This window comes from Cryptotermes secundus, unplaced genomic scaffold (genome assembly GCF_002891405.2).
Source record: "Cryptotermes secundus unplaced genomic scaffold, Csec_1.0 scaffold116, whole genome shotgun sequence".
Lineage (NCBI taxonomy): Eukaryota > Metazoa > Arthropoda > Insecta > Blattodea > Kalotermitidae > Cryptotermes > Cryptotermes secundus.
Window position 1 is genome coordinate 1,390,619 of NW_019732857.1, and position 18,753 is coordinate 1,409,371.

General features: G+C 40.8%; 1 protein-coding gene across 1 annotated transcript in view; it reads left to right on the top strand.

The window, feature by feature from the left end:
• The first annotated feature begins 5,662 nt into the window (after positions 1-5,662).
• The window catches only part of LOC111867749, a 143,507-nt gene continuing 130,416 nt past the window's right edge, over positions 5,663-18,753 (top strand). Inside the window, exon 1 of the mRNA XM_023857872.2 lies at positions 5,663-6,012. The gene's annotated coding sequence lies outside the window, so the exon portion shown is untranslated. The remainder of the gene's footprint in view (positions 6,013-18,753) is intronic.

Below are 18,753 nucleotides of genomic sequence, written 5' to 3' on the forward strand. Positions count from 1 at the left end.
GCAGGATTTTTTAAAGTCGGTATACATCTAACAACCTACACAACATGCATATCCCAAAAGGGCGAAATCTTTATAACCTATACTCTGGAATATTCAGACCTCATATCAAAGTCTTCTGTTACCAACTAAATATACAAAATACAGTCACATGTTATACATTTGCTGCTTTAACCACAACTATTTCTGTTTTAATCCCACAACAGTTTATTCTTAAAGGCTATTTAACGCCATATTTTTGTTCATACCTTTCAAATAAAATTTATGATACTTCCTTTTTTTTTTGTCCATTTTCTTATTCTTTGTGATTTTCATCACTCGTAACTCATTATGAATTTATCGATATAAATTTTACTCCATAGCCAATTTCCACAAGATTTTAGTATTAAGAATGCCGTCTACTGAGAATGATGCCGTGTGTAAACCGACGTTCCTCTGAAACGTCGGTTTACACAAGATCTACACGGCGCTACAACCCAAAAGAAGGCATTCTTCATAGTCAACGCCGTGAAAACCTAAAGTCTTTCATTTTAATATTGCACCCTCACCACACATCGGGCAGTTTCTAAAAGTAAGCAAGAGGAGCTGTTGTTGGCGTCGTTGTTTTATAACAACAGTAGGTCAGAGCTCTCTTTGCAGCTCCTTGATTAACTGTCGGTACTCTGCAATAATTTCAGCTTGAAAGTGTCTATTTTAAATTCTAACTTTCAGTAAGTTGATGGTGTCAGTCTGTATAAGGACAGGCTACGGGATAGCGAACAGGCTTTCCATTTCCTGTTGGGGAAAGAAACTTTTCTCTACTGCACACCGTTCAGACCGGTTATGGGGCCCACCCATCCTTCTATCTAACTGGTACCAAGGGCTTCTTCCCCGGGGGTAAAGCGGCTGCTGCGTGAAGCTAAATACTCCTCATCTCTATCTAGTGGCGAGGTCAAGAATGATGGAGATGCATCTCCACTCCCCCATACTTCTTCATGTCGTGGTGTTTAACCAATTAAGCATAGGATCAAATTTTCTTTAGAGAAGTACATTATGGTATAGGGCAATGTCTGAATTTTATTTTAATAGTGAAGAGAACTAGTAAAGCTCTGCTACTATGTAACTAGTCCATGAATTTGAGTTGTAGGTTATGTAGCAGTGTTTGCACTGTCGGTAATGCAGCTCAATCCGCTCGATACTCAGAATCAGGACCTTCTAATTTACTAAAATGTACTAAAATAAAAACGACGGAGTACGCGATAGGGTAGTTTGTTGAGGCACTATGCAACAAGCCGGAAGATCACGGGTTCGATTTCCGATGAGGTCATTGGATTTTTCAAAAGACCTAATCCTTCCAGTCGCACTATGGTCCTGGGTTCGACTCTGTCTCTAATAGAAATGGGTACCAGGAATCTTCCTGGGGTGTAAAGGATGGCCAGCGCGTAAGGCTGAAAATCTCACCGCCGTCAGTGAACCGATTGTCTAGAAAATGTGACAGCCTCGACGTCTCACAACCCTATGGTCTCCATGACCTGTTACAGAAATAGCTTTACTCACTTCATTAATAAATATGACAGAGAAAAATAAATACATCTATCTCAGTATGCCATTCAATTTTAAAGCGAGTGTTAGAAATCAAATATTGACTCGGTTTCATGCGACTTTACTATAAATATCACATAAGACCATCTACAACATGAGTCAAGTGAAAAGGCTATCATATTTCAGTACTTTGGCGGAAGCTGTATGTTTCTCCAAGATCTATTAGAATATGTCATTTCAAGCACTTAAATCTGTGGTCCTAGTGTCGCTCTAACTTTACAGGTTTTTATGTCTGCCTTGTTTGTGTTACGGATTGTGAAAAATTAAAGAGTATGGGATTGGAATGACTTCTATTGGCATAACGCCCATATAAAATTTCGTTTATATGCGTCAAATATTTTAAACATAGAAAGACCACACACACACACACACACAAACAGTCAAAATTTGGATATCATAAGTAACTGTCTCCCATAACGAGAAGAAGTATTGTAGAATGTTTCCATCAAGAAAGCAGTATTTCCATTTTGTGTTCAGAAGGTTTCGGGCTCAAATTATAGTCTCGATTATAGAGACTATAGACGGTGTTTGGGTCAGCAATTGGATTTATGGTGTTTTTACAACTCGTAACCGCAAGTAAGGTTTACGCTGTCACTGTTCTATACATTTCACAAATCACTATAGGACACACTAGGTCTACTAAGCCTGTTACACTCTTCACTAGCCGTTGCTTGATAGCCGCTTCCAACCGCAGACTTTCTCCTTCATCTGGGTTACAGGACTCTCCGAGGCCTCAGTCACCACGTTCTCACAAGCAAAAGCTCGCAAAGACCGAATCTCAACCGTTTTCTAACTCACTGCAACTCAAAATCAGAATCATAATTATGTTACCAATGACGGTCAGTCGGCCAGTCTGTCTTGGTGCCAAGCCGCATCTGGGGTCCAAGAGCAGATTTTTGTTACTGTCAGACATTTGCCGGGTTGTTGTTGTGGGGCGCCGTCTCTGACGAGAGGGCAAGTCTGTTGTTTACAATTGCTGCTAACCCTCACCAGCACAGTAAAATTTACCCCTTTCAAAATCAGTATTACATGTGATCTATATTCACAGGTTTACATGCCGGCATTCTACATAGTCACTTGTCAAGATACCGGTTCCTTTGTGGACATCTACTATTTACAGTAACTGCAATTCCTAAATTGTACTGCTTTTAACATCTCGGCACGTACCGCGTAAAAACACCGTTCTTCTGTTGCAGTTCAATTGTTACTTAGCGATAGAATGACATATTCCATTGTTGCGTGCACGGCCATCAACACGGGCTGCGCAGAAAAAGCCAATACTGTGTTTTTGTTTACGGACCGCTGCCTAGTAACGGCAAGTGTTGTTACCTCACAATCCTTTTTCTTTTTATTGCTAGTGAGGTGGGACTAAGTCCCTTGTACTGCGGCCACTTCTGGCCTATTTTACCAGCCCAAGATGATAGGTGAGGGTGATTGTGGAGCAATTGGTGGAATGACGATTGGCAAGGGAAACCGAAGTACTCGGAGAAAACCTGCCCCATCGCCCCTTTGTCTACCACAAATCCCACTTGACCAGACCCGGGATCGAACCCGGGCTGCCGCGGTGGGGAGCCAGCGATTAACCAGCTTGCGCTATGGCGAGGCCCCTCACAATCCTTACTTTGAGCGAATATTCCACTTCACGTTGTGATAGCTTTGTTCTACCTCATTTTTAAGTCACTGTTCACTAATCATTCTACCATTCGACACTATATAGTCTAAAATATTGACAGCGTCCTTAAAACAGAGTATAAATGCACGAAGAAACATGGTATATTTGTTAAATGTAACTTTGTTCCTGTGTCCAGCTAATTAAGCCATTAAGCAGTACACCATAAAGATGTATGGAGAGTAAAAGTATTATTCCGCTGTTATTGACCTCGACATTAGAGAGAGATGAATGGTCAGCTTCGCGCTCCTGCCGCTTTACCCCAGAAAAAGATTCTCTAGTTCCAATAGGCTTGCTGGTCTCAGAGTTCATCTGGACGGTGTGGAGAAAAGAAAAAGCTCTTGCCCTTACGTCAATCAAAACTTGGTCGTCCAGTCCGTAGCTCTTAAGGCGCGTCCACATTACTCGTGCTCGTGCTCGTGCTCACCAGGCTTGTGCTCGTCGGGAGACTCGTCTGGCTTTTACTTGTGCTCGTAAATCTTCGTCCACATTACTTGAGTTGCTCGCCAGGCTTCGGCGCGTGAGGATCCGTATATTTACTCGTAGTGTGTATAGGCTGTAGTCGTATTTTAATTTATTTAATATAGATTTTAACTTAAAATTTTAAAATTTGCTTGTCTCGTGACTTGTCATATTGTCCACATTACTCGCGAGCATAGCGAGTCACACGAGCAAGAGCACGAGTAATGTGGACGCACCTTTAGATATACCGAGTGAGCTATTTGGGCTTCCCATGGTATAATTGTTACTCCACTTAACTGAATTTAGAACGCCAATGCCGAATCCTGTCAAAAATCCTTAGACTGCATGAAAGCATGGATAATTTACGGTAGAACGAGTCGGTATATTGAGACTAACGTTTCTATGAATCATACTGCACACCTTTCAATTCATGGCATGTAGTTCTTCCTCTTGGCGCGTCCACATTACTCGTGCTTGTGCTCGTGTGACTCGGTATGCTCGCGAGTAATGTGGACGATATGACAAGTCACGAGACAAGCAAATTTTTAATTTAAAAACTATAGCCAATAAATTAAAATACGACTACAGCCTATACACACTACGAGTAAATATACGGATCCTCACGCGCCGAAGCCTGGCGAGCAACTGAAGTAGTGTGGACGAAGATTTACGAGCACAAGTAAAAGCCAGACGAGTCTCCCGAAGAGCAGAAGCCTGGCGAGCACGAGCACGAGTAATGTGGACGCGCCTTTGCCCCCACTTTTGATCATAGGGCTGATTTCTCAGTTTCTTGATCTTTTACAGACGGCAGGATTCCTTGGACGGGTGATCAGCTCGTCGCAAGATCTCTACCTAAACTCAGGACAAAACGAACACAGAATAAACGCACACAAACACTAAACATCCATGCCCTGAGTGGGATTCGAGCCCACGATCCGGGCTTCTGAGCGAGCGAAGACAGTGCATGCTTTAGACCGCTCGGCTACCCTGAACATCATGGCATGTAGTGAGCGTGGAAAATGGGAAATGAACACAAAATCTTGATTAGAAAACCTGAAGGAAAGAGAGTAAAACGTAGATGGCTAACAACTAATTAAAATTGGAGGGTGCTGACTGGAATATTCTGGCTCGGGGCACACACATCAGTGGCTGGTTCCTACGGACAGGAAATGAACGATCTGGTTAATAAAATACTAGGAAGTTCTTGAGTATTTAAGCGATTGTAAGCGTTTCTAGGACTCAGCTCCATGGAGTTAGTAAGTCACGACTTGAGTTCTGTTTTGTTTGGTCTATCACAGTGTTCTGTTGAACGCTCTGCGCACATAGACCTATTAGCATTTACCATAAGAAGCATGGTGACCCATATAAGTACAAGTAGAGGACTAACATTCTACTCTAAAATTTTCACTTTTTTTTTCCTCTGTTACTTTGTAAGAGCCTTGTCTGGATAATAAAATTCATATAATAAGTGTGAGATTTATGAAGGGTACAGGGATCTCTATTTTTCCTGAAACGAGAACAACAAAATATTTTTTGTACCTTCCTTGCTTCAACGGACAGGTAAGGATTGAGAATGAATAAGCTTCCCTCTTTCTTAGCAGCATTCCAAATGCTTTAAGAAAGAGAATTTTTGGGAAGTGTATCTAGGCTTTTGGCGAGGCGAAACAATATCTCACCCGCTATTACTGTCACAAAATACGATGAAATAATATCTGAGATTTCATCTAGAAACTACAATACAAAATACGCTTTCACTTAGGGGAGGACGACAGAGAAGAACATTTTGCCTAGTTTCGAAAAGCTTATGCGAACCTGTGTACATTGTATAATACACGTTTATTTTCTTATTTTACAAGCAATATTACGTTGAGCGCATGCGGTCGGGGAAGGGGGAACGCTGCTTCACTGCAGTGGAATAACTGTACCTCGCTCATTCTGTGTCTGGGTCAGGAGGCGGTCGTATAAAATGCTGCTTAAGAGCAGGGCACAGGGGGGTGGGGGTAGAAGAGGGGGCAAGAAGGATGGGACGTCCATTTGTGGAATATACATCTCTGAAGCATATATCGGTAGTAGGAATAACAAGACTAGCCAAGACAGGTGTATTGCTTCTGAAGACTATCATCGTCCTAGACCACAGTGGAGAGACATAAACTCACGACCCCTCATAATAGATTCTTTATTTCGTCGGCAAATTAAAAAGAATCGAAGCGCGAGTATTCGAAACTGGTCCGTCGAAATATAAGAGGTGCTCTGAAAGTGCGACGCTCTCAGCCCATCGAAGGGTAGTTTGGGGGGATATTGAGGTATGTAAAGTGTGCTAATTACAAAGTGCTATGTGCTTTTATTATTTATATATATATAAATATATATGTCACATATAGTGACTGTATAGTGTAACTCATCATGTGGTATTATGTGAGCGAAAACTCTTAAGGTGAATGTTGCTAAGTGTCACTTTATCGCTAAAGGCGCCGGGATTTAAGACCATCAGCAACATATGCTTATCGACGTGCTATTCCTTACGAACATATCTTTTAGTAAATTGTCTGGTTTATATAGATAGTATGTGTCAATATGTCGGTTCTTAGATCGTGTACACATCTCCCACGGAGTCGAGGCGCTGTGCGTCTATACCAATAAGGCTGCAAGGATAAATATTCTCCTGTTATATTCTCATTTTAGTTGCAATTTAGTCTTGTATCAGTCTACATTCATTAGTGTCCCCGAAAAACCTTGTCAACAAATTCGGATTAGTGTAGTCCAAGCAGTTATAGACCATATGACATGATGTCTATCTTCACGCCTAAGAGGCTCTCGACAGCCTATCACAGCAGCTGCACTTGACAGCACTGAACGCCCATTAGTAACGTCTCAGTACTGCAGAGTATGCCTCGGAAACACGATCATGATCATAACTATGCACAATGTTACATAACACTTCCTACTTGGTCACTTGTTAGACAGTCAGGTTTAGATTACAATCTGAGATAGTAATCTTTCTTTTCGCTTCTACGGCCAGAATTGTTCTGTAGTTCACGCAGTCTCTGTATGGGCACCGGACTTCTTACCCTGGGGATAGGGCGGCTAGATCATGAAGGTGCCCATTCAACTCCATGAAGTGCAGAATTTAGTATGTGGTACTAATATTTGCCTCCACATCAGCTATATGCTTCCATAGTTCGGTGCTTAGTTAGTTAGTTAGTTAGTTAGTTATTTAGAGAGGGTGGGTTTCCCCATGCACCGCGACCAGTTTGTTCTATTGTGCTTCCCTCTGTGATATTCTACCAGTCTCTATACCCTACCGACAAATGGTGCGTACCATCAGTCCCGCCGAGCAAGCGAGTTCGGTCACTTGCTTAGCGTTGTCTATAATGCTTCCCCCATCTATCAGAGGCCTTAGAGACTATTGTTGGGCGGGAAACGTCCTGGAATTTGGCTCAGTGAGGTTCTTTTACGTGCCGTAAAGTTACGACACTGGACACACAGCTTAAAGTCCCTCCCAGAGGACTTGTTCCCTGAATTTTTCCGCCCTTAAAAATTCTACGACCTCCGCCGGGTATTTGAACCCGCGTACTACGAGTCATGAGGTGGGAACGTTACCTCTAGACTACTGAGGCCGCTTTAGTGCGGTGCTTAGGCGCAGGAGAGGTTTGGAGCAAATTTAATTTAAAGTTATTTGATGTGTTCATTCGCTATCTATCACTGTCAGAATTTTTAGAAATATTCCAAGCACCTTTTTAACATCAGTCATCACCATTCGTTTTGAAAGTGGAACTAATATTTTCACCCACAAATTGCCCCAATCAGAAGTAACCGCTCTACGTTTCCCGGAAGGGGCGCAAACTGGATCTGAGATCCATCCCGTCTCTTACCCAACTGGTAACGGGAGTTATGTCCTGGGGAATAAGGCGACTGGGACGTGAAGCTGAGCAACCATATTCATTTCGTTTGAGGTTAAAGAAGTAGGAGCTATACATCAGCGTACCTTATACGTCTTCATAATGTGGTGCATCATTAAGCTTAATTTAACATTTAAGTCATGAATAGTAGTCATTTAATTTTTTAAATAAATTCTCCATTATGTTTTCTCCTTGTTGATATCCATTAGTTTGCAATTGAAATGCAATGTACAAATGAGTATATGAATTGTTTCAANGGAATGAAACGGTCTCAATTACCTTAATTACATGTACCTTAGAAAGACTACGGAAATCGGTCGGAAGAGTCAAAGTCTGGACAAACCTGGACAAAACGCGATGATTAGAACATTAAAAAAAAACTTAATTCCACCTGCTGTTTCAAATGGGACTGAATCTTCTGCTGTCACGTTGAGGAAAGAAAGCAGCTAGAGGGTGTCTGAGAAGAAACTGTAAGATAGTGATAAGAGACTGGAGAAATTACATAATGAGCAGATTATTAGTAGGGCAATATAATCGAGGAAGGAGAGGCTAATGAGGAATGCGTCACGTATGGGGGTGAATACGTACAGCATACTGGTGTAAAACCTGAAGGGAAGAAAGAACTTGGGTGAGACCTAGACATAGATGGATAGATAATATTAAAAAATCTTAAAAACATAGGGCAGTAATGTGTGGACTGTATTTATTTATCTAAGAACAAATATTATACTACCAACGGATTTTTAGACACAGCATTTAATTTTGGGGTTCCGTAAGAGGCGGAGCATATTTTCTGAAGTAGCAGACGGACTATTGCCTTTTCAAAAAGAGCTCTGTTCTCTGGAAGTGCATGTGAAGATCAGACTATAGCTCGCATGAAATGGGTGACTGGGTAACGCCTGACGTGCCGACTGTGTGACTAGTCACGCAAGCTCTGATCCTCAGGCCTAAGGCAATGAATCGCACCTTTTACTTAGCAGTATATTTCAGATTCGAGCCCACTGAATGAATTTCGATTTCATCTTGTTTTGGGACTCTAAACCAATATTCGTTGAAGACATGTTTGTCTATATTGATGAAATGTAAGCCTTGTTTTGTATTAAGGACAAATCGCACTGTAATCATTTTTCTCAAGAAAGGCTCAGGGTAAAATTTTCAGTATACGGCACTCAACCTTTATTAGGTGAAATATTTTTGACATGATGAATAATTGAAAAATATAACGACAAATACTTGTTCTTTATGGCCCAGTATGAATAGTTTTCAGTTTCCATTAGATATAAATTAACCTCAAATCCCACGAGACCCATGCGAAATTTCTGGAGAACATATCGGGCAAATAAATTTACTCAGGTTTATAGCTCTCCTTTCCTCACTCGTCCAGCACAAATTTGGATTTAGTGGCCAGTCTGCATGGCAGTGTGGATTAAAATCACGAACGGAAGTAGCGAAGGGGGAAGGTAACACCGCCCGTCGATAAACATGTGCGCATATACAGAGTAGGTTGTTTATTGTCAAAACCAGGTATGAGCTAGACTGAGAATGAAAACAAAGTTTTGTTTGGTGGACACCGTGCAAAGTAGCCACTTGGGTCACGAAGAGGTAACTCGACGGATGTATTCTAGAGAAGTAGGTGAATGTGATATGAACCGTACTGAATTGCTAAAGTCCAGTTGTGGGGATTGTGATGATGGTATTAATCAATTACGCTATTAAAGATGAACTAGGAATATTTATTGAACAATTATATATCTAAACACTTATTAGCAAGAATTTCCTCACCCAGAAATTATTGAGAGTATTTAATTCGAAAGTCAAATTTCTCCAGATTCCAGTTGTATCTGGAAGGCCTGTATTTCCGTCTTCGAATCTCCATGAGACTTCATGTTGAACTCAATGTGACGTTACTTTAGAGAATGCTGTCTTGAAGTTGCCTTATCGCATTGCGCTCTGTCATCAGTATCGGCAAGGTTAATTACATTCATTAAGAGTTTTTAACGTAGTCAGCTAGTCTGTAGGTCACCCGGTAAATAAAAGTACTGTCAACGCCCACTCACCCTACCTGTAACAGATTTTCTGTAGTTGAAAAATGAACACATGGTACTCGTAAATTAATTAATTAAGCACCACGCCAGGAAGACGTATGGGGGAGCACAGGCATAGCGCCACTATTCTTAACCTCAGTACTGGATGGAGGCGAGTGGTCAGCTCCATCCCCTGTCGCTTTATCTCACGGGAAACAGCCCCCTGGTGTTAAGGTATAGGATGATGGATGTGCTCCATAGCTGGTCTGAACTCTATGGAGAAAGAAAAATGGCTTGCAGATGGCTACATAAATACGCAACAGAAAACAACAACCAAAAAAAAAAGCATGGAAACCAATTAAAATCAATTATATTGTTACGTGTAGGGGTGACTTATGAGAAAAGAGTTTTGGATTGAAATGATTGGATTTATTGCACCTTGTAGATTTACACGCTCAGGACTGCAGACAATATGGTGATAGCGTTGATCTACGCACTTTATGGTTCATCATTGCACAAACACTAGGGTTCTGTCTTCACTAGTCGTATCCTGGCAACAGATTTATCATACCCGTAGTCTCACTGTAACACATGAAGTCTTCTTGATATAGTCTAATTTGTCTTTTGCCATTATTCTGTAACTGCCAATTCCGAAAACTCGACTCAGTTCAATTCCTCATATACTGACAGGCTGGCGCCCCGAAACTCGAAGCATCGCTTCCGACAAGTCTGCTTCGTCGCGTCTTCCGTGTCTTTTTATAACCCCTCGGCAAGGACCAGGCAGAAAACACAACCTCTATTGTTAAGGGGGCGTGTTTTCTGGTTCGTTAATATCTTTCTATTGTTGCGTGTTCGTGTGTTGCGGGAATGTGTTTACCGAGCCGTTGCCTAGCAGTGGGTATACACGTAAAAACGTCTCAATTTCGACATTTGGAATGGCTTTATTTGACGAGGAACTGAGATTTCTGCAGTAAAATAAGTAAATTTATTGTGTTAACTGTTTAAATCTCTTTTAGGCACATTGAGGAAAAAAAACGACTCTTCATGCAGTAAATTACTTAACAGTATCAGTAGTGTTCAGCATTCAAGTGTACTTGTAACCTAGTAGGCTGTTCAGTGATATCAAGTGATCAATGGAATGTTATAGACCTACTGCAGAAGTGTATCCACATGGCTATGTGTGATTTACCATTAATGCTATTTGCATCTGTCCGGTAAATTATAATGCAGTATACAGCTTGACCTACAACATTGCAATGCATCATAAAAGAGTCCGGTTTATATACATAACAGACAAGACTGAGGCGAAGTTACTTGTGGGGTAATGACATAATCTTTGTCTTATCTGTTGGGAAGAGCCAGTGGAAAGTCACAAAGTAACTTTCGTTATGACTACAGAAGTGAGATCTGCACTTCTATTGTCACGTAACCGTAACTATAGACGGGATTTGGATTGGTGACTGGATTTATTGAAACCTTGCAGATCGTAACTACAAGTAATTATAACACTATCGCTGATCTACACACTTAACAGATCACTAGAGAACACGCTAAGCCTCAGTCTTTTATAGTCTTCCCCAGTCATGTTTGGTAAGACCTCTAAAAAATGGCGATTCTTCAGCTTCTGTTCTCAGGTCGTTGCCACTGGCTAATACTCCACAACTGACTACTTGCTCCAGCTGTCCTGCTTTCAACATCTCGGGACGGACCTTGTAGAAAACGTTTCCAACAATTCCTCTTTTGTTGTGTTTGAACTCGTTGCTGTGGGAATCTGTTCGTTTCGCATTCGCTACCTAGTAACGGGTCTGCGCCCTACAGTATTATTAGACAAGGCTTATACTTTACATTCCTAAGAATAATGTAAGATTGTATTGTACAACATATTCCCAACTTACTATACATTTCACACAAAATTATTGTATATAAATAATTCAAATCAAATTGTGTAATACCTTTTGTGTTTACTTTTACACTAATATATTGTGTCTAATTCTGTTTCACTTTATAAATGTTATATTTCTGGGCATTATCCATCGTCCTGATTTTGTCTAAAATACCGTCCTGTTTTCATTTAAAAACATAAAATTTAGGAGACTGGATTCTGTCCCCGTTTTCAGGTAAAATCTACTCAGTTGGGCCCAATCGATACAGTTAGTCCAAATCTCTAGACACTTGTACTAACACCAAATAGAGAGTACAAGCCAAGCACAGCACAAACCATCACTCTCGCTGTGTTATCACAACAAAGGAGTCTTTTCTTTAAAACAGCGGTTAAACTTTCCCTTGTCTAGGATTCATAATTTTAAATTACAGCCATTTGTAACATAAAAGGTGCTGGTACCTACTCAACAACACAAAAAAATTTCCGTAGGTTCATAGAATAAAATTAAATAAATTTATGTTGGGATNTACGCTTTCTACTCTCATACTTAACAATCATTTAGCACCTCGTTCACTTGATTGTTTTGGGGAGTTCTAGGTTAATAAGGAGGATTTCTCGACGAAATTTCGGGTTGCGACCCTGGGTTTAGGAATACTTGCACTATTAATTTCGTAACTGATAGCGTCTCTATCATATCGCAGTTGTTTCTTTTCTCTGAACACTTATCACCGCCCCATTTAGTGGCGTCTTCATTACATGACAGTTCGTCCTTGCTTTTGAATAGTATCAAAGTTTTACACGGCAATTCACAGCGTCTCCGACACATGACAAAGTCATTATCACTCTGCCTAGAACCCCGTTCTTAACAATGGTATGTCTGTGCTTATGTAAGCTTGTAGCGTCCGTAGGGGAGCTGTTTAATTAAAACCCTACCTTACCTACATACGGAACATTCCTGTAAGCTGTCACGACGCTTCTACTGACGTGCTGACTTTTGAGATGACTGGGCAATGTTGCTAATTTTCATCACGGGATACTTCAAGACATGTTAGGTGAATGATGTCTTATTTAAGGATGTTTTATTAGTTACTAGTGTTAAAAAAACAACAAAAGCAAGTCTTACTGTGAAAATTTCGAATATTTCGAATATAAGCCGCACCCCAGTTTTCCTCTTGAATTTTTGGCAAAAAATGTACGGCCTATACATGCGTAAATACGGTATATCTAGTTTCTAAGCTGTTTAGTCGGCAATCCTTTTGTTCGTAGTAAGGCAAAGAGTTCAGACCCTAACATCCTATCATATCATGTACTTACTTATGGAGCTGAGGCCTTCTGGAGGAGAAGCAAAATCTGGAGCTACTCAAGAATTTCCCAGCATTTTATGGAACACGAAGGTTCATTACCGTGTTCACAAGAGCCCTCCACTGTTCCCTATCCTGAGCCAGATCAATTCAATCCATACCATCCAATCCTATCCCTCTAAGATCCATTTTAATATTGTCCACCCACCTAAGCCCTGGCCTTCCCTGTGGTCTCTTTCCTTCTGGCTCTCCCACCAATATCCTCTACGCATTCCTCGTCTCCCCCATTCGTGCTACATGACCTGTCCACCTCATCCTCCTTGACTTGATCATTATAATTATACTTGGAGAAGAGTACAAGTTATGAAACTCCTCCTCATGCAGTTTTCTCCAACCTCCTGTCACTTCATCTCTCTTCGGCCAAAATACTCTCCTTCACGTATCATAATTAATTCCGGTGTTCTATTTGTGTGTTTGTAACAAGTTTACGTTATTCGTTAAGCGTCAATAATTTATGTTATCTGAGTCATCACTCTAAGAAAAATGAACATTTATTGGCTTCTGGAAATGAGTGAAAATGCTAAAAGATACAGCGAGTATTTAAAATTAAAACTCTTTTTCTCAAAAAGCGCAGTATAGTCCAGAAATATAGCAATGAAAAAATGCAGGTGTAAACTCTTAACACCGAAGCTCCTAATAAAATAATAAGGATGCCGGCTAGGTACAACAGTTCATATATTATTGCATAACTAGTGCAGGACTACCGTCCTTCAATTTTACTAGCCTTAACAGCAACAGTTTCACAAAGAACAGCAACACATACCGATAAGATGACAGAACGCGCAGTGAGAAGATCTCATTTGAATTCGATAAGTCGCGACACACTTAGATTCACGTCCTAACACACAAGTGTGCAGGACACACTGACTGAGGCAAGTTATGCTATGGCCTGCTAAGAATGGTCATCAGAGGGTTTAGGTAGGCGAAAAGGCAGTGCTAAGAACGTCGTTAAATTAGGCAGCGTGGAATTGTGTTCTGCCTGTCTCGTCTACTGATCAGAGTTCCGAACATCCTGTAAACGAAAGGAGGAGGAACTGTGTAAATGAAAAATTGGGAAATGTACACACAGAGTGAGAAGACTGGTGTGTTTGCTCACTTTTGTCTAATTATCCAGAACCAAAACACTGACTAAAAAAATTGTATCGGATATAAGATCCATGTTAATTTTCTCTGCAAAGTTTTGTTCGTTTCGATAATTAGTGAATTACACTTGAAATGCTCACAGAAGTGCAGGCAGGTCACCATATGAAGTGTATGGTATTTTCCGTCTTTGATCAAAATTGGGCAGGGCATGTAGCACTAATGGGGAAGAAGAGGCATGCATATAGAATATTAATAGGAAAGCTGGAAGGGAAGACCAAGACGTAAATGTGTGGACAATATTAAAATTACTTTTAGAGAGATAGGATGGGATGATATAGATTGGATTGATTTGGCTCAGGATAGGGAGCAACGGAGGGCTCTTGTGAACACAGTAGAAAACCTTTGGGTTCCATAAAATGCTGGGTAGTTCTTGAGTAGCTGCACAATTGGCAGCTTCTGAAGAAGGGTTCAGCTCCATGAATGATCAAAATTGGAATACGTCAACATATTTTTACTAAAACTCCCCAGTTATCCCGAAAATTCGTTCTGCAGTTCTACAGTGATATGTACGGACAAACAGGCATGGCGAAGCTAGCAGGCACATTTCCGAAAATCTTAATTGCGACTGTTTTGAAAACGGGGCATGAGGCGGAATTTTGGGACTGATTGGTATTACAAATATTATGTTCTTGGACATTATACAATGTCTTTTCTTTATCTAAGAACTAACAGGACGGTTTTAGATATACATAAGACGATGGACAATGTCCAAAAAACATAATATTTGAATTATGTACCATCGTCACAAACTTTAAGATCTTATTTACTGATTGATGTTGTTTTTCGAGATTTATCATTTTTATTCATCAATGGCTCTACAGCTCTTTGTTAGGCTCTAGCCTCTTCTTCAGTTTCGTAATCTTTTTTACACAGTCGGTAGGACTACTTCGATGAGTGATAGCCTGTCTGAAGGCCGCCGCTACCTACACGCAGGACAACACAAACACAAAATAAACGAACACACAGATATCTATACCTAGAGTAGGATTCAAACCCCTGATCCCAGCATCCGAACGAGCTAAGACAGTTCATGTCTTAGACCGCACGGCCAGTGTGATTGATTGTTTTTCGAGATATAAAGCCTAAAACATTAATAATCTTTATGAAGGAGCAAACCTATTACCGTAATGAGACTCTAGGTATTATGTCGCACCAGGGATGGGCAATTATTTTGAATTGGCGTCAAAGATATTGTAGGTCGATGAACTCACGATAAAATTTGTCCACTTAATAAATCAGTTGTGTATAAATTACTCAAAGAAATTGAACACACTATCTAAGCATACCAGAAGGCACAAACAGAAACGTAAAAACAAAAGTAAAGGTATCTCTGTAACAGGCGGCGGAGGCCCATAGGGTTGTGAGATGTTGAGGTTCTCACATTGTCTACACAATCGGCTCATTGATGGTGGTAAGGTTGTCAGTCTTACGCGCCGGCCGCCCTTTACCCCCAAGAATATTCCTGGTACTCATTTCTGTTAGAGGCTCAGTCAACACCAGAAGGCACAAACAAGACCGGTAATTATTAACAATTAATTCCGATAGGATAATCCGAATCCGAATGGGCTTCTCGAGGCGCTATAACAAGTTAAACATGAAACCGAATTTGGAATGGACAACAGGCGAGCATCTCATGCTCAGATGTATGTATAGAATATGAAAATTATAATTAGCCTTATATGTATTATAGAAACAAGAAAATGTTAATTTTCATCGACGACTCATTTATTGCGAACACAGTACCTTCTGCTTACTGTGAGAAAGCTAATATTGAGACACAGTCGTGTCATTAATAATATCTCAACATAGCTGGGGCAAGACTGTATTTTTTTGCTGGTCGTATTTGCATACTTCACGTAACTGTTCTCATCCGCATGAAAGCTGGGTAGTAAACGGTCACTGCAATGAAGACAACAGAGCTCTCACGAAATTAAATGCAATGTATACAGACGTGTTCCTCAAGTGGTTAGGTTATTCACTTATTTGCTTTATTATGATTCTTATTACCCTTTACTGATAATTATGATTAAGAGCGTGTCTTACGCCTTACAGTCTCTGAGCCTGTTTTGGTTATACAACTGACAGTAGCTATGATACTTCTTCTGGCTTATTTTGGACTTGATCCAACGTCTGGTATGTAAAAGACAAAAGACCACGACGTTTCGGAGACTGGATCTGTCTCCATCTTACTCGTCGTGGTCTTTTGTCTTTCACATACCAGACGATGGATCAAGTCCAAAATAAGCCAGAAGAAGTACAGTGTACACCATCGTCAGAATCCTTTCGAGTCTATCGCAGTAGCTATGATGTTTGTAAAGATAAATTTAAATTATCATTTAGAATGGCTAACTAAATACACTAAATCAATGAAGCCACCACCGATAGTCGCTCAGCTAGTCAAATAAATTCCCACCATTTTATGGAAGCGTAAGGTTAATTCAGCGTGTCCACAGAGCCCAGCCATTTCGATAAGTTTGTAATGGGGGTTTTATACGACGCAGGAGGCAAAAGTGTTGTATGTTTTCAACAGGTATGCGTTTCTTGTTTTATTCTTAGCGCTACAATCCGATTCACCTTTTGGGCTCATGTCACAGCCGATGTTTTCAACATTTTATATAGAAATACGACCGGATTCCATAGATGGAAGATCGGCTCACCAGAAAATCTCCGTCTTCACAGGATAATGCACAGTAAAGTGGTCCAAAATTCACGGCTGATAGAGGACTTTAAATTCATTGAAAATGTACGCAAGATGTAACAATTCTGGTGAGATTGTTCTTCTAATCTGTCTATCCGTCCGTTCACCCACCTACCTACCTACCTACCTATTTCTGGACCTAAAGTCCTTGTGGATTTGGGCCTCTTTTTCAGTTTCTTGATCCCATACACAGTCGGTAGAACTCCTTGGACGGGTGATCAGCCCGTCCCAAGGCCTCTACCTACACACAGAACATAAACACAGAATAAAAGCACACTCATATTCATGCCTGGAGTGGGATTCGAAACCACTATCCCAGTGTTTGAGCGGGCAAAGACGATTCATGCATTAGGCCGCGCGACCACTGTGGTCAGCTTGTTCTACTAATGCCTCTAGATTTTCAATTCGTGAGACTTAACGAAGAAATTGTATGGTCATAAAATACGTCTCCTTTTTTTTTTCTTGGCACTACAGCCCCAGTGGGCCTAGACCTACCTCCATGAACATCTCCGTTCACTTCGGTTTTTCTAGATCTTACACATTCGGTAGGACTCCTTGGGCGGGTGATCAGCTCGTCGCAAGGCCTCTATCTGTACACAAACACAGAAAAACGCACACACAAACTAAACATCCATGTCCTGAGTGGGATTGGAACCCACTATCCCGGTTTCCAAGCGAGCGAAGACAGTACATGCCTTAGACCGCTCGACTACAGTGACCGGCTATGTCTCCTTTTCTTCTACAAATTTTGTTTGAAATATTTTTCTCCCCGGTAATTATTTAGCGAGTTACTCGATACAGAATCGTCCAGAAACATGTGACTAATCATACAGTGTCCACTACTTTTCTTCAGTTTTAACTAAATTTGTAATATATCGACACATTTTAAGTAGAACTCTCCAGTATCAAATTTCATGAAATCCCGTTATCTGGTTCTCGAATTTTTACACATAGATAGACGGTCATACACACAGGCATGACCATGCTAACGTTCCAGAAATAGGGGAGCAACAGGCATCGGCTGATTGCAGGGTACTGGAATCAGAACTAGCCCAGTGTTGGGACAGGTTGGCATAACGGGTCTGTGTTGTATCATTAGAAAGATATTCAGTGTGTAGGCAACTGTGAACACATGGGCATTCGCTTTGCGTCTGGATGCATGTTTGTGGTTTCCAACACTTGATGATAGCAGTGTGGGCTTCCAGTAGATTGACGTACAATTTATTCCGTAGGATTTGAGATTCTCGGAGCTAAGATTATGACAATCATTCTTGTCTGAGGTACCTGGAATATAGAGGATGAATGTTGCTTCGAAACATTGGAACCTTTCTGCCAGACTATATGGCGTCACTTCTCAGACGATTGTAATTTTGACTCTATTCCAAAAAGTTCTAGCACCTGGGGATATAACACAGCGTGTCCGTTGAAAGTCAACCTACATGTCACCTCCACCTTCAGGGTCGAAGAATAAGCCAAGCAAGAAAACAGCGTGAAGCAGGTAGCAGGCACATTTCAAAAGGGTCTGAAACAGGGAGACGCTCTATCATCATTGCGTTTCAACTTTGCTTTAGAATATGTCATTAGGAAGGTCTAGGAAAAGCAGGAGGGACTGAAATTGAATGGGACACATCAGCTTCTGGAATACGGTGATGAAGTTACGTTTTTGTAGGGTAATATAATCACTACAAAGAAATGCACAGAAGCTCTACTGGACGCTAGTAGAGAGGTTGGCCTAGGAGTAAACATATATGTACAAGCAAGTGTGTGTAAGCGTATGTCAGTGTCTCGTCACCAGAATGCAGGACAGAGTCGTTATCTCATTACAACTCGTAATGCCTGTAGCACAAGTTAATTGCTGAGTTCAGAACAATTCTACTCCAAGGGCCTAAAATACGACATTGAAAGAAATGCAGTTTACATAAGATTTTAAGGTTCTCACATAAGTGGGTATATCTTCTGGCATATAACGAAACGGACCACAAGAAGTTATATCCAAGGAGAGGAGGCTTCTTCACAGTCAATGCTCCGAGTACGTAA